The sequence below is a fragment of the Talpa occidentalis genome, unplaced genomic scaffold (genome assembly GCF_014898055.3).
Source record: "Talpa occidentalis isolate TD23 unplaced genomic scaffold, MPIMG_talOcc4v2.1 talOcc4.7, whole genome shotgun sequence".
NCBI lineage: Eukaryota > Metazoa > Chordata > Mammalia > Eulipotyphla > Talpidae > Talpa > Talpa occidentalis.
Window position 1 is genome coordinate 134257278 of NW_023605083.1, and position 14097 is coordinate 134271374.

At 49.8% G+C, this 14097-nt stretch overlaps 1 protein-coding gene across 3 annotated transcripts in view; it reads left to right on the top strand.

Moving 5' to 3' along the window:
* TNRC6C (trinucleotide repeat containing adaptor 6C) overlaps nt 1-14097 on the top strand; it is an 89567-nt gene that overhangs the window by 2069 nt on the left and 73401 nt on the right. The window contains exon 1 of one of the 3 annotated variants that reach the window (XM_054689490.1): nt 1449-2561. The exons of the other annotated variants lie outside the window; for them this stretch is intronic. The gene's annotated coding sequence lies outside the window, so the exon portion shown is untranslated. Of the gene's footprint in view, nt 1-1448; nt 2562-14097 lie in introns of those variants that run through there. 3 annotated transcript variants of the gene reach the window in all.

The window sequence follows — 14097 nt, forward strand, 5'->3', positions numbered from 1 at the left end:
TCCTGCTGGAGTTAAGAAAGCTACTAATTTTAAATTTGGAAAAAGAGATTACTAGTGGAAATCAGTTTAGGAATCCATGATTTGATTTGAGGACACAGAATGTCCTTATGCTCATCCCATAACTTCCCTCACAACTCCAGTCCCTCGGGGACTCCTTGCCGGTCTCTTGGCCGTCTGTGGAGGATTTAGGCCTGGAGACGGCTGCTGGTGTTTTAGATGGTTCTTCACCACTCGCTCAGGGTCTGTCGTGCAAGTGGCGGCCGAGACGCCATCAGAAGGGACAGAGGTCTGCGGTAACGTCTTGTCAGCACAGCATGGGGGTGACTGGGGCGGAGGAGCTAAGAGGACTGCGGCAGGCCCTGCTGCTGGAGCCATGGGTGGATTGGGGGGGGGTAGAGGCAACAAGGGGCGGGTTTATGGGGGGGGGGCGGGGGGGAGAAGGTGGGAGAGCCCTGGGCAGGGGTGGGGGCTGCTTGTTGTTTTCATACCGGGATGGGCGTGGCTTCCCGCCCTGATTTTGAGACAATCAAATAGACTTTCACCTTTCGTTTCCCTTCACTCCCGAGACCTTCCGACCGCGGGGGCTGTGAGGGCGATTCTGAGAGCGCTGTGACGTGGTCTGCTAGCGTGATGACGGGCTTCCCAGGGAAGGCGATTGGGTTTTACTTGCCTCATTAGGACACTGAACATCTTAACAGTGTGACTTGAAGATGACGGAGAAGGGAGAGCAGCTTATGAAGTGATGGGTCATTTTTGTCTAGGTAGATTTTGTGCATTTTCTTGTTTTAAGCCAGCCTAATCATGGCTGTCTGAATTTTTGGAAGTTGGTTTGTAAATAATTGTGTCGTCACAAGAGCACTCTTTACTTTGCAAAATGATATGTAATAAGCGTTTAAATGGATTGCCGTGCAACATGGATGTGCCCGTTCACAAACATGGAGTTTATCCATGGCTTTTCAGGAATATAACTACTTGAAAATATAAGGTTACCTGTCATAAATAACCGTGGCATCTTGTGTAGAGATTGTATGTGTGAATTGAAACTAAGAAATGAGTAGTTTTTGCTTAGTGAACTTGATTGAATAACTTGGTTAAAATCACCTGTAAGTTTTCCATTGTGTACGTCATACATATGAACTGGAACTTATTTAATGAGAAGTAAAATGTGTATTTTTTTTTTTTTTTTTTATATAGAGGCATGTTTTCTTTCTTTCTTTATTTATTTGTTTGTTTTTGTTTATACATGCACTGGGCACAGTCAGAAGCGCGGGAGGGTGAGAGAATTCACCAGAGCCAGAGCGGAGAACAGAGCAGGCAGAAGGACCGAAGTACACTGCCGAGGGGAGCAGCGGGCGGCAGGAGAGGTCTGCGCGCCATGTGGGACCCTCCTCCGGTGGCCGGGGAGCAGCCGGGGATCGAACCGGCGCCGCAGAGGCCGCGGGCAGCTTCGCAACCCAGCGCTCAACCGCTGCGCCACCGGGGAGGCCCTAAAATGTGTATTTTTTGAATTCTCCATTTGGGATGTGACGAGCTTTTGCACTTTGAAAACATGGTGAAAATCCAAACCCTTTGTGCCATATTTTTGAGTTGTACTAGAAGCAAAATTGTTTTGGCCACAGATGCTTTCAGAGACTGGAGAAGCTATGGCAGGGATGGCGAGCTGCTTGCTCAGAACGCGCTCTTCCTCTGGAGTCCTCAGAAGACTGCGGAGCTGTGTGCAGAGCTAGGCACTCGGGGCACCCAGCCATGAAACATCACTGCTATGGCACAGATAGTTGTTCGCACCCTCCTGAGCCCTCTGCGCTGCCAACCACAGCAGAAGGAAGGGCCTTGGCAACGCGGCCTTCACTGCGGTTTGAGCGCTCACTACTCCCGCGGCGCGCGGACTGCCAGCTGTGGCGGGGACTTGGTTTTCTCTATTGAGGACAAGAACATCGCCCCTGAAAAATCTCTTCTATGCCAAGGACTTTGCATATCTGCTCTAGGAAACGAGCAGGGAGTCGTCTGGGCCACGGTCCCCCTCTTCGTCACGGCGAGTCTTTCCTGCTGGAGAACAACCTGCCGGAAGACACGAGTTCTGGGCCTAGGGCCGCAGCACGCAGGCCACCCGCAGCCTGCCTCACGAGGGAGCCCTGGGAGAGGGCCGTCTGCCGTGGCTCCGGTCCCGCTTTGCTTTCTTGTAAACTTTTTTTGACACAACAGATTATAAATTTTTGCACAGAAACACGAAAATGAGACAGAGTGCAAACACGTCAGCTCACCGCCGTTACAAGGTCGCGGCCTTTTCCATGTCCGGCAGCCATCGGTGTCAACCCTCCTGATCCCCGGTGGCCCTCCGGCGTGCGGGTCCCTGAATGGCCCTCGTAGTCCTTAGTCTAATGACCCTGTTTTCCTCCTTGAGAACATCTTAGAAACTAATGCGCGTGCCCTTGCGATGTCCTTCCTCTGATGGCGTGAGCTGCAGTCTACAGTGCACGCTGTCGAGTCAGATTATTCTTGGCGTGGGTAACTGCTCTCTGGGCGGGAGTCCGCGGAGCCAGACTGGCGACCGGCAAACACAGGTTAGTGCCAGGGTGGCTGTCGGGCACCCCCGCTTTGTCTCATCCACCCCGTGGCCGGTCCAGCTCACGAAGGGTGAGGGCTCACCCAGCTAAGACCGTTGCTTGGGTGGAGCCTGGCAAAGGTATTGTTTACTTTTTATTCCCAAAGACAATTTCTTTTTAATTACTCTTTCAATAAGCCAGGAACCTAAGTTAAAATAGCAGTGGGCAGTTACAGCCAGACCTGGGATTGGGAAGGGGCGGCGGGCACATCTTACCGCCTTCCCAGAGGCTGGGTGCTGGGAGAGCCCTAACCGCAGCGGCCTGCGGGAATTCCAGGGGGCGGGGTGCAAATCTAACCCCTGTGATTGCCTTCTGTTTTCTCACGCTGCTTGGGAAATGCGGGGGGAGGGGAGAGCGAATGAGGGATTTAATAGGCTTTGTTCTGCGCAGGCTGGTGGGGTTCGGAGAGGGTTCCTGGGTGGGGAAATGAGGCGAGGGAGGAGGGAGCGGGAGGAGGGAGCGGGTACATCCGAGTCCCTGGGGAGGGGGGATCAGAACGCAGCCTCTCAGGTAGCCTCGGCCTTGAAGATCCCGGGGTGCTTCCTTGGGGCCTGCCCTCGACGGCCTTACCCTCCTGGCCTCACCCTCCTGGCCCGCAACGCTGCCCGCCTCACCCGTGAGGTGAGGGAGGAGGGAGAGGAGGTGACGCCACCAGACATTGCTGTTCGCTGGAGGGACCCGGGATTTGCGCTCCATCCCGCGAGGGCCTCCCCCGCGGGCTCCTCACCGGCCTGGTGAACCCCGAAAGGGAAGCTTCCGTGCCCTGGCGCGTCCCCCTCCCCCCGCGTCCCCACATCCATGGCCGCGTGGCTGCCTGGCTCCTGGCAAGAGACAAGCCACCGCAGCAGGCGGAGACACTGAGGGGCCCCGAGGCGCGGCATTGCTGGGCTCACTGCGGCCAGGGCAGGTGGCCTCGGCCCCTCCTGACCCGCCTTTTAGCCTGGCGGGACTGGGGAAGGCCAGCGCCGAAGAAACGTGTTTCCCTTTTCAGCCCGTTTTCCCCGTGGACCCGCCTTCCGTGGCAGCTAAACCTCGCCTTCCCTTCCCCGCCCCCATGGACTCTGGGGTGTGGAGGAGCAGCCCAGGCCGTGAGAAGAGGAGGCGCGGGGGGCCGGCCAGGTTCTGCTGGGGGCAGACTCGGAAAGCCTGAGAGAGCCGGGCCGGCCCGCGGGGTCCCCTGCGAGGAGGTGCGGGCGCCGCGGGCGGGAAGGCGGGACGCGGCCGAGGCCGGCTGGAGACGGGGTTGCGGGGCGCGGGGCTGCCGCGCCGAGGGCAGCTGAGAGGCCCGACCCGTCCTCCCTGCCGCTCCTGCAGCGCGCCGGAACAGTGTGAACATGCATGTGGCGGGGCCTTTGAAAACGCCGCTGAGGAGAGACGCCTCCTGAGGGCCGCTTCCGCCGAGCGCGAGGCTGGGGTTGGAGGCCCGGCTCGGGCGCGAGCCCGCGGTGACGGGTTCTGCTCCTCACAGGTGCTTCCTCGGGCCAGGGCCTGCTGCGGGCGTGAGCGGGGGCTGGGCTCGGAGTTTTGTCCGCGGTGGTGCCGCCGCCAGAACTTTCTGTAGGTTACATAGGCTCAGCGGGCCCTTAAGCTGGGGGGACAATAAATTCTTTTTGAATAAAGAAAAACTTAAATGAACGAAATGAACTTTCTTCCCTCTTTGGCCCCGGGGAGTGGGCGGGAGGCTGAAGAACCCGCAGCGCCCGCTCGCCCGCCGGGCCTCCTCCCCGACCCCGCCGCCCTCCTGCTCGCCTGGCGTCGCCCTTCACTCCCGTGTCTGGCAGTCTTAGCTCCTGGTGGCAGAGGTCACGACTGTTTACCTCACGGTCTCTGCGGGACCCTGTGGCTCGGAAGACACATTTTCAGTTTCATTTTGAATCATCTGCCTCTTCAGAGATGTCGCTGTGGCAGGTGAAGGGAGCGGCTGCTGAGGGAATACTTTTCCACTGCTTTTCAGCCTTTTCGGGTAGTGCCCGCCCTTGTTTTCAATGCATTGGCCATCTTGTGGGGCGGCCTGCAGTGAGGAGGACAGCGCGGGCCCCCACGGTCCTCGCGGGACCCCTGCCGGCTTTTCTGTGGGTGCCCCTTTCCCTGAGGCCTGGGGCGCTACCAGCAAGTGCCGCCTACCGCACTGGGAGGACACGAGGTGTGACGCTTCTCACAGACGGTGACTACAGGCACACTGGGCAGACTGGGCATATTCCTAGTCTGCCTCTCGGCGACTATCCCCGGAGACTGGCCTGTGGGAGGCGCAAGCCTTATGGCTGACGGGTCATTCCGGCCATCCGGATCGTCTGGTTAGCGTCCGTGACGTTTGTCATTCTGTTCTGATCCGGGGCTCGGTAGAACTTGGACCGAATTATAAAAGAATGTTGTCAGAATTTTTTCCCTGGAAATCACTTTATGTTGATTCATCATTTCAGCTCTCCTCTGGCAGAACTATTACCCGGGGTTACCTAGACAGCTTACACGATGCCTGCTTAACCTTTGGTGGCAGAATTTAGATTACACAGACCTCCTACCTTCAAGAAATGGCTTTTTTCTTTAACTTGGCATTTCCCAACCACATCTTGACCACGTGGAAGTCAATTCCAGAATCCGCCTTGAGGGTCCCTCAGAAGTTCCCTGCTTTTGTTTGTCTCCTCCACAACCTTCCCCCTTTTTCCCATGTGCACTTTCCATGTTCTTCCTTCTCTCCTTTCCTTCCCTTCTTCTGGAAACCACACTTAAGAGATGGCGGGAGGCCGGGTTTGAGGCGGCAGGGGGCCAGCCTGCTTGCTTTCTTTTCGATGGATGGTGTGTTGCTGAGCTTGCTGGCTCTTCGCTGGAGAAAGGACTCCAGACTTCCTGATGGCTGTAGTTTCTTCAGTGCTTATTATCATTTGCCAAGTACAGAACGTTTATTATGGCGCCTCACGGTTCTGACCGTAGAGGAGGAGACCGAGGCACGACAGGGAGGTCAGGCCTGCCAGCCGCAGCGACCTGGCCCTGCCGGCCGGCCGCCTTGCTCAGGCTGACGGTGACTTTCATCGTGTTTGAGGAGACAAGAGATCTTTGGGGGCCCCAGATTTCATCTGTAGCAACGGGCCTATTGATCATAAAAATTGCCCCTAGTGTTACATAAATAATCTATGTATCATGGGGTCACGGCTCCAATTAGTATCATTTTGGGCTCTAAAGATATGTAAGAGCAACCAAATATGTGTTATATTTGAAAAACCCGATGGTAGATTCTGTACTTCCCCTGATTTCTGTCTGGCGTCCGGATTGCAACTTAGGTGGGCGCAAGGCTGAGATAACCCAGATCTCGTTGGTTTTTCCTGCCATCGCAGCAGGTTTTTCTTTGAAGCATTGTTTGAAAATTCATGTTACTAATGAATTGAAACCTATTTACAGGGACCCTACTTTTGATCCAAATTATTAAAAGTGGAGAGACATTCTGGAAAAAAACCTGTGTCACCTTGAAACCAGAATGCTTTGCTTAATGGGCCAGCTAGAGCCAGCCGCCTCTGTGCAGCAGGGCGGCGACTGCCTTGCTTCTGTCTAATGCAGCGACTTCCCATTCAGTCTCAAATCTCAGCTGGAAAGCAATTTCCCTCACTTGACCCATTTTCCTTCTGTATTATATCTTCTGCTTCTTCAACACATAAAGTTGGAAGGCATGGGGTGTTGTAAACCCTTGTAGATTTTTATAAGAAAGGTGAGCGGATGCTTGTGTTGGGAGAAGCTCACTTTCTCTCGGCAGCACTGTTTGGCTCTCTGGCTGGAAGGGTAACAAGTTTGCTGCTTTATTTTGATATCACAGTTCTCAGAAACATACTTGTTAGAGACTGTCATTGGTAGCGAGGCATATGGAAATAGGAACAAAATAGATGTGAGGGGAGAAGCACCTTGTTTTGCTTATATGGACAACTTCAAGGCACTACAGCCATCGTAAATGCACGCCTGCCATAGTACATTCATGTTGGCATGTGTGTGTGGATCTGGAGACCCTGTCTCTTGAGATCATTCCCTCAAGTCTCTTGTTGTCACCATCCTTTTGTCACAGGTGTGACATGCTACCACGTGTTGACACTTGCCTCACATCCGTGGCTGGGAGAGCACTGGAGTTGACGTCTGTCCTTGCCAGATAAGCTTCTACATGCGCCGCCATACTTGGCACACCACCCGCCACTTTCATGAAACTACCTGTAACTTCATTCGTGTGAACTCTCTAGCTGCATTCACACCTTTGGTGACCTCATTTGGTTGTGACTTTAAATACCACATTCAGGGCCTCCCCAGTGGCGCAGCGGTTGAGCGCTGGGTTGTGAAGCTGCCCACAGCCTCTGCAGCGCCAATTCGATCCCTGGCCGCCGAGCGAGGGTCCCACATGGCACGCAGACCTCTCCTGCCGCCCACTGCTCCCCTCAGCAGTGTACTTCGTCACTCTGCCTGTTCTGCTCTCCGCTCTGGCTCTGGTGAATTCTCTCACCCTCCCGCACCTCTGACTGTACCCAGTGCTTGTATAAATAAATAAATAAATCTTTAAAAATAAATAAGTAAATACCACATTCCCCTGAAGATGCCCGAGTTTCCATCACAAACTTGCACAGCTCTCCAGACCCGATGTCTGCGTGTCAGCTTCTCCCCACGCCTCAGGCGACTGGAGAGCAGCACCCTCACCCCAGGCCCAGACTGCGCTCCTCCTGCCTGCAGCACACTTCCCTCCTCCTAGGTGTGCAGTCAGGAGGTTCGGAGACCCCCGTGGGCGCCCCTCCTTCTCATAATGTACCATCCGGAAGAAATTAAGGAAGATTTTTCTAAACACTTCTGGGATCAAAGAAGATATCACAAGGAAGAGTTAGAAAATATTTTAAACTGAAACAATAAAGAAAACACAACATGCCAAACCCACGGACACAGCAAATCTGTGCTGAGAGAGAACGCCGCCGCTTTAAATGTAAAAAGGAGAAAGATCTCGAATAAATGAACTCAGAGTGGAGAACAAACTAAATCAAAGCAAGCAAAAGGAATAAAACTGAGACAAAAGCCAGTAGAGAAGGAAAAAAACCCAAAATTGGCAATCTTGTAGCTGGGCTGGCTGGGAGAGAAACGAGACACAAATTGCCACCATTAAGAATGAAAGCAGGGCATGAGTACCGAGCTACAGAAAGTAAGTAAACACTATTAATAACTTATCCTAACAGTTTAGATAGCTAAGATGGAATGGACGAAATCCTAGAAACAGACAAATTAGCAAAACTGACTCAAGAGAATGGAAAAGCTGAATGGAAATACAAGAAGTGAAGAAAGAGAGTCCATAATTTAAACTCTTGCCTCAAAGAAAGCCGAGGTCATATTGACTCGCTGAAGAATTCTTTCCAACATACAGAGAGCCAATGCCAAACGTTCACATAACATTTCCAGAAATTAAAGAGGAGAGACCGCCCAGCTGTGAGGCCAGTATTACTCTGACACCCGAAGCCAAAGACATCACGGGGAAGCAGCTCCACAAATCTAAATAGAAACACAATCTGCAGTCAGACATTAGGGAGCCAGTGCCAGCACCACATAAAACGATTATGACCAAGTGAATTTCTCCCAGGATTGAAAGCCGGGGTTAATGTCCTAAAATCACTTGAAGCAGTGCACCAGAGTGATGTTCCCGAGACAAAACCGCAGTCCTCTCAGTAGGTGCTGGAAAACACTTAACAAAACCCAGTCCCCAAAGGTGATGCCCGTGAGGTAGGTACAAAAGGGGACTTCTTCAACTTAATAAAGAGCACAATAGTAAAAAAAATAAATTAACATCATGTTAACAGATGAGCGATGGAATGTTTTCTCTCTAAAACTGGAAACGGCAGGAATGTCCATGTTCTTCACTCCTGTTCACTATTCTACTCGAGAGTCTAGCCTGTGCATTCACACCTTTGTCGGTGTGAATAAAAGTCAGTTTAAACTAAAAGGCACCAGGACAGGAAGAGCAGTAACTTGCTCTTAGCCACAGGTGGCGTGATTCTGTGTGTGGACAACCCAAAGGAATCCACACGCAGAGATAGCAAGCTCATGGGGAACAAGATCAGTAGACAAAAAAATCACTTGCATTTTTATATATTGGCAGTAAATAATTTGAAAATGAAATTAAGAAAAACAGTTTCATTCACTATAGCATCCCAAAGAATTAAATATTTAAGAATAAATTTAACAAAAGAAGTGAAACATTTTTATACTGCAAACTGCAGAAGTTTGCCAAAAGAAATGAGAGAGGATCCAGATCATTGGAACAATGTTCCATGTTCATGGGTGGGAATACAGCAATTTATGTGCAGTGCCCTCCCCATCAAAGTCCTAGAAGGCTTTTTTCCCCTGCCCCCCAAAGTTGACAGACTAATTCTGAAATTTATATAGAAATGAAAAAGACTTAGTCAAAACAATTTTAAAGGATGGACTTAAAATCCCCAATTTAAGAATATACCATAAAGCTAAAGCGTTTAAGGCCATGTGATACTGGCATCTGGCATGTGGGTGGACATATAAATACACGGAACAGCACTGGGTGTTGAGAAATAAACCTTTATGGTGAACTAATGTTTGACCGAGGTGCCAGGGCATTTCAATGAGGAAAAGAAATAGTCTTTTTATTAAATGTGCTGGGAGAGTTGGATACCAACATGAAAAAGGTGGTTTAGACCCTTACTTCACACCATGCGTAAAAATGAACTCAAAATAGGTCACAGACTTATTAAATGTACGAACTGAAGTCTATAACCATTAGCAGAAATGTAGGAGAAAAATTATCTTTAGTTAGAAAAAAAGTTTATAAATACAGCACCAATGAGGGGAAAAAATGATAAGTTGTACTTCATCAAAACTAAAAACTTAGTGCTCAAGACACCATTAAGAATATAAAAAGGCAATCCATAGACCGGAGGAAAATGTTTGCAAGTCATATATGGACTTGTACTCAGGATAGATAAAGAACGCGCATAACTCAATAATGCTCAATTTTAAAATGGACAAAGGATTTCAGTAGGCATTTCACCAAGGAAGATTTACAAATGAATCGTCAGTACATAGGAGGCTCAACATCATTAGGCTTTCAGGAAATGAAAATGAAAACCACAAGATGCCACTTCATATCCATGAGAAGGGCTACCATGAAAAAGGCAATGACAAGGATTTGGAGAAAGGGGAACCCCTCATATGTCACTGGGAAGAAAGGCTTTGGAAAACAGTTCGGCAGTTAATTAAGAAATATACCATGTGACCCAGTGACTCCTCTCTTATGTAACACCACCAACACAGACAAGACACGCCTTCACACAAAAGTATGGCCGTGATTCTATTTGCAGTAGCCAAAAAGTGGATATGATTCAAGGGGCAGTCCACTGGGAAATAGATAAACAGAATGTGGGTTTCCATACAATGGACTATTCAGCAATAAAAAGATACAACATATATCACGCGATGGCACTATGGCGCTCCAGTGTGGGACCTCACAAACCTCGCCCTGCGCCTTGTGCAGCGCGCCTTGAGGAGAGGGCAGAGCCCTAGACTCCAAGTGCTTGTCTGAGGGTGGGGACTGACTGTCGCCCAGCACTGGGTCTTCTGGGGTGATGAAAATGTTCCAAAACTGGATTACGATTATGGTTGCATGACTTTACAAATTTACTGCAAGCCTTCTTTAAGAGACCAAAATAAAAAAACACCTACCATCCCAACAGTGTAAACCTTTGATGTGTATTAGAGGCGTATACTCACTATCTGACAATGTCATCTTATTAAAAATATAAATAATAGCATTGTTTCTCGTGTGTGTTGTTTCTGCTTGGCTTCATTTGGGTTTGTATTACCATTGCTGTCTCGTGTTGTTTGTAGTCAAGGTGACAATGATTAGCAACAACAGTGTTAACCAGCGTTACGTCTTGTGTATCTGTGTTTTGAAGAATAAGTCTTTTTTTTTTTTTTTTTAAGATTTGTTTTATTTATACAAGCCCTGGGTACAGTCAGAAGCGCGGAAGGGTGAGAGAATTCACCAGAGCCAGAGCGGGGAGCAGAGCAGGCAGACCGACGAAATACATTGCTGAGGGGAGCAGCGGGCGGCAGGAGAGGTCTGCGCGCCATGTGGGACGCTCACCGGGGATTGAACCGGCGCTGCAGAGGCTGCGGGCAGCTTTGCAGCCCAGTGCTCAACTGCTGCGCCACCAGGGGAGGCCCTTGAAGAATAAGTCTTAAATAATTTAAACTATTTAAAATTCACAGATAGGGGATTTCAAGAGAAACCCATCCAAAGAGGGGGTGTGACTTCCCTCCAGAGAGACAGTGCCGGGTTGTAGCCCAAGTCTTGTGGGAAACTATTTCTGTGCCTCCTGGCACAGGCCAGCAGCAAGGGCGAAAGCGACTTACAAAACAGATTTGTGAGCAAGCGTGTATTTTTAATTTATATTGCCAGCAATTAAAGGAAGGCAAATTAAAGAAACCATAATAAACATTTTTAAACATACTCAGTTGGCAACATTTAAATACAATCCTAAGGAGAAAGAGAAAAGAGAAGCGTATTTCTTCCATTCCCGTGTGGCTCTTGAACATGTGCTGTGAAAATGGGTCCAGTTACCTTCTGGCTGTGAAAGCGACTGCACGTCTCAAACCACTTGGGTACCACGCCGCTCGGGCGAGGTCGTTGTTAAAGCCTCTTTATCAAGGATGCGCACGGCGCACAAGGTGCTGCGTGTGACACGCACCGGTCCGTAACTGGCGAGGTGTGTGTAGACACCTGGGAAGCCGTTGCCACAGACCAGCCGGGCACACCCGTGAGGTGAGTTTTAAAGTGCATTGGTGGGAGGGGCACTGGTAGGGCAGAGAAACAAAATTTAAAAGCAAACCTAAAAAAGTCAGTCTAGGTGCCCCTGGGGAAATGATGGTGGCAGGATGAGGTGCCGCCCTCGCATCTGGCCTACGGAGGCAGTTTCACAGAACAGCGTAAAAATATTTGTCACTCTTGGAGGAATAGTCTCTCTTAAAGAGAGTCTCCTCAAAGCATTCCTGGTTTTTTGAAAATATAGAAAAGGGTAAAATCTGGTTTTTTTAAAATATAGAAAAGGGTAGTAAAGAGGCTTTTGGATTTCACATGGAAGTAAAGTTCCAGTAACAACAGCGGGCGCTGAGCATGGCCACCGTCTCTCAGAGTCGTCACGCGAGACCCTGAGTAAACCTGCCACCGACCTCCCATCCTTGCTGAGTGACCACAGAGACCACCTTGCGCAAAGAAGAGGCCTGTGGCTTGAGTGCGTGTTATGAGAAGGCTTCCCGCGCCCGTCCTTCTTTCCTTCCGCACCGTCCACTGACACCCGCGGGCCCCGGTGTAAGTGTGGTGAGTGTTGTCACCTCTGGGATGCCACTTGCTGGCTAGCTGGCTCTGGCCTTAGTTTTCAATGTCTCTGTTTGCCCGTCTGGAAAAAGTGGGTAGTGACGCCTGCCGGGCAGGTGCACGGGCCGTGTGAGGGCGTGCGCTGTCTTCCCTGTGTGCAGCCCGGAAAATCTCCCCCACCATCACACGGCGACATGGTCACCTTCTGTTTCTGAGCACGTTGCTGTAATCTCAGAGGAGGGAGTCCAGGCTGGGAAGAGGTGGCATTTGAACCCCATCACAGGTGCGCCTGCAGTGTTCACTTTAGCGGGGATTGTAAGGTGCAGGAAGGGGAGTTGTTTTACCCTGAAAACCAGCACAGGTGCTGATAGATGGTTTTATTGTACGAGCGAAAGGTGTGGTAGAGAGAAGGGACCTGTAGTCTTTGTAGGTCATTAAGATTTCTTCTTGTGGTAATCATATTGTCAGTTTAATTTACTGTAGTTCCCACAGAAATGCTTCTGAATCAGTCTCCTGTGGCATTTAACTGTGGTAATGTGGCAACGCTGTTATTCGCTAAGGTTAGCTACTAAGAAATATACAGTCACACAGTCACTTTAGATACAAAGCTAGGGTTTGGCTTCTTTTAGAAGCAAATGAAAGAATGAGCAAGAGAGCATGCTTAACACATTGCCTACTGCTTTTCGTCTTTCATAAAATGTACTGACTTATCCGCAGTAGGCCCTCGGTAGATACCGTTTGACTGAACAGTTACAGCCTCACACATGTCGGAGCACTGACTTCTGCTGACACCAACTATCCACAGTTGGATGAGAGTCTGGACTGGAGCTAAACTTTCAGAGGTGTCACAGACCCTTTAGAGAATCTAGAAGGCCTCACTGGAATGGGGAAGAAATGTTAAGCAGGAAAGAATTTGTCTCTGAAAAGATTTTCCCTTTCAGATAGGTTAATAAATTAATTCTCTATGCTCTTTAATATTTACTATATAAATTATCTCAGCACTTTAAGAGGGAAAGCTACCCAGTTTATTTATGAAGCTACTATAATTATGATACCAAAAATATGAAAATGATAGCAACAAAGCTAACTTTAGATTCAGTCATATGACTATCATTTGAGACTATTCCTTTGTAAGAAAGCATAATTCATCAGTGTTAGTATTTTTTAAAACCTCTTTCTAAACAATTTGAGAGAAATGTGGCAGCATGTTTGAACAGTAGAATAGTAAGACAAATAAAGCCTATCTTAGGAACTCAAAGAACGTCACTAATATTCTGTTACAGCAGTAGATCCGGTAAACAAAGTCAGAACATCTCAGCTGTTACCTGGAAAGTCATTGAGTAAAATTCTGTATCCTTTGGGACTTCTGCTTCCAGCCAAGGCAGACTGGCTGTGCCGCGCCAAGCCGGCTGCGGAGAGCTGCAGGCCAGCGCTGGGCAGACCACCAAAAGCCAGGATTCAAGGCACGAAACCCGCCAGGACCTTGAGGACTTGGAGGGGCCAAACCCCCCCAAAGAAGAGAGAGCCAAGAAAATACTTGGTTTGTCACCTGACCCTGCCGGGGCCTTTGCTGACTCAAAAGTGATGACTAAGATGCTGAACGGACGCTGATGCTGCGAGAACAGCAGGTGGGTGGTGAGCCCAGGGCCTCAAAAGCTGCCATTCAGGGATGACAGAGGAAGAGGGCCCCGGTACGCATCCCAGCACCCACCCCCAGAGGTCTTACCTGGGAGTAGTGTGAGCAGAGGTGGTCCTGAAAGCCACCCTCTCAATACTCAACCTTAAACCGGCTCAACAGACTTCAGTGATGTAGCTCCATGCCTGCGGGCCTGTCAGGAGCAAAGGGAGCAACCTCTCTCTAGGAAGGAATCATCCAGAGCCTCAAGTGGCCACTGTGTTTGTTTTCTTACATACAGTGTAACAGTCACTCAAGAACAGGCCTCTGCAGAGGCTGAAACCAGAGAAAAGACAGCAGCAAGGATAAGCACAGGAGAGCCAGACACCAGGCCAGCGGACTGGGGCTTTCAGGTAACCCTGAAGGGTTTTGCCTCAAAAAGTTAATTGACAAATGGAGAATTTCAGCAGAAAACTGGAAACCATGAAAGAATGGGAAATGTAGACTTGAAGAGGACAGTGACAGCAGAGCTT